A 2,294-nucleotide genomic window follows, 5' to 3' on the forward strand; every position below is an offset into this window, starting at 1 on the left:
ACAATTTTGTTTGTATCCTGCGAGTGAATTTCTATACAAATTGTCACAGGTATGCAACTTTTACGATATCACGCATAAAAGTTTAAAAGAACCAGTAAGCTACTAATATTATGTGTATCGACGAATACAAATTGTCTGCGGGATTCAACTTTAACTTCAGAGTATTTTATGTCATAGAACACAGTCGGGATATATATATTGCACAAGTGAATACTTGGGTGTCTATTGATAGGAACAATTATGTGAACAAATATATAGTTATATATTGCGTGTACATTATTTATAATTTCATTTTTACATATAATACAAACAGTTTGTACACACTCTTTTTACAAGGTACGATATATCTATATATTTTGCCGTCAGAGATAGAAGCCCAAAGCATTTGACACCTGCTTACCTTAAAATACTTACCTTTAATATAAATTGAGCTATGTTGATACTGGCATCCGAGTCATTAGTTTGTCGCGTATGTCGGTAAACTTCTCTCGGCTGAGTGGCTTCGTGAAGAAATCACTGAGTAGCTGTTCTGATGGTATGTATTTTAGCTTGATGGTGTTGTTCGATGTGAGCTCCCTGATGTGATGATATCGTAGATCGACATGTTTTGTACGGCGGGATTTCGTGATACCATTTCCCATCAGTATTGCTGACTTGTTGTCCTGTTTTATGGTGGTGGGTTCTACGGCGGAATGCCGAATTCTGTGAAGAGATTCCTAACCCATACTGCGTCTTTGGCTGTATCAGATTGTGCTACGTATTCTGCCTCTGCTGTAGACGTTGTTACTATTCGTTGCAAGTTTGTTCCCCACATGAATGGTGCACCTGTTATAATGCCCACTCGCCCGGTGGTGGATCGTCTTGTTGTGTCATCGCTAGCAAAGCTACTGTCTGCACTCAGATAGGGAATACATGGTTCTTTGTTCGTGTATTCAAGTCCGAAGTCCTGAGTACCAGCGAGATACTTGAAACAACGCTTGGCACCTCTGAAGTGGTGGTACTGAGGAGGTGCCTTTCATTGTGTCAGCTAGTTTCTGTCCGCCAGTCTTACTCTAGCATGCTGCAATTTTGTCATCTACGTGTACAATAATGAAACACGGCCCACTGTGTGTTTGTTTGATGAACAGTGCTCCATCAGATTGTGCTTGTTTACAACTGTATTGTATAGTAAACCGATGAATAGCTTTAAACCAGTAGTGTCCGCTAGGTGGTAGACCGTATACGCAACGGTCAGCTCGACATACAACCTTTGTGTCTCCTTGCTTGTGACTTTCGTATAGTTTTCTCGGAGACGGGTCCAATAGATGCTTGATGAGATCGTATCCTTGCGGCCCTCGCATGTAGCTAGGGGTATCCAGTTCTTGAGTGAGGTAGGCCGAGGGTATATCGTATTGTCGAATGTCCATGTCATAGTGTGCCATTAGAGTTAGACAGATCCTGAGTGTTTCCTTGGCTACTACTAGGGCATAGCTTTCATCGTAATCGACTCCCTGTTTTGCATTGAATGCTGCTACGTTCAGACGTGATTTGAGTCGTGTGACTTGCCCTGATTCATCCGTTTTTGCCTTGAAGACCCATCGAGGGGGGAATATTGATTTCTCTCGCGGTTTGTAGTCAACCAGAGTGAATGCCGATTCCTCCCAATCGGCTGCGTTTGGTATCTCATATATACCTTTGTATGTTTTCGGTTCCATTGCTGCAGTTGCTGAATTCACAGTGTGCGTAGTACTAGGAGTTTGTCTCTTACGGCGGCTATCGTGATACCAGTCGACATTATTATCATCAATCGCAAGGTCCCACAGTTCTTGAGAGACTTGGCGACCTTCTGCCGTTCTTCTAGCTATGGTTGCTTTGAGATCGTGTTGTGTTTTGGTAGTCGCTGCAGAAGCCTCCGACTCAACGGTATGTACTTTGCTCTCAGCAGGTTGTTGTGTTGACGATGAAGTTATTTGTAATTGATCTGAGTTGCTCGACTTTTGCGTCACAGTTGGCTGGGCTTGTTGACTAAGCATATCTTCCGTTGTCGATGTTGTCCTTGCGTCTGTATGGAATTTGCCATTCTCCATTTGGAAGAATGCCCTGCTGTTCGTAGTGTCTGGTGGTGCGATAGCAGTTGTACATTTGTTGTCTTCTCAGACAAAGAATTCATCTTCGAATATATAGACGTCTTGGCTTTGTATTATACGCTTGGTCAGAGGTGAATATATACGATACGAGTCCGGTGTTGTGTCGAAGGGTTGCGCAAGAAGAATGCCATCCAGTGCTTTGTCGTCGAGTTTGCCGTCTGGATCACC

Source organism: Sphaeroforma arctica, assembly GCF_001186125.1.
Source record: "Sphaeroforma arctica JP610 unplaced genomic scaffold supercont1.1631, whole genome shotgun sequence".
NCBI lineage: Eukaryota > Ichthyosporea > Ichthyophonida > Sphaeroforma > Sphaeroforma arctica.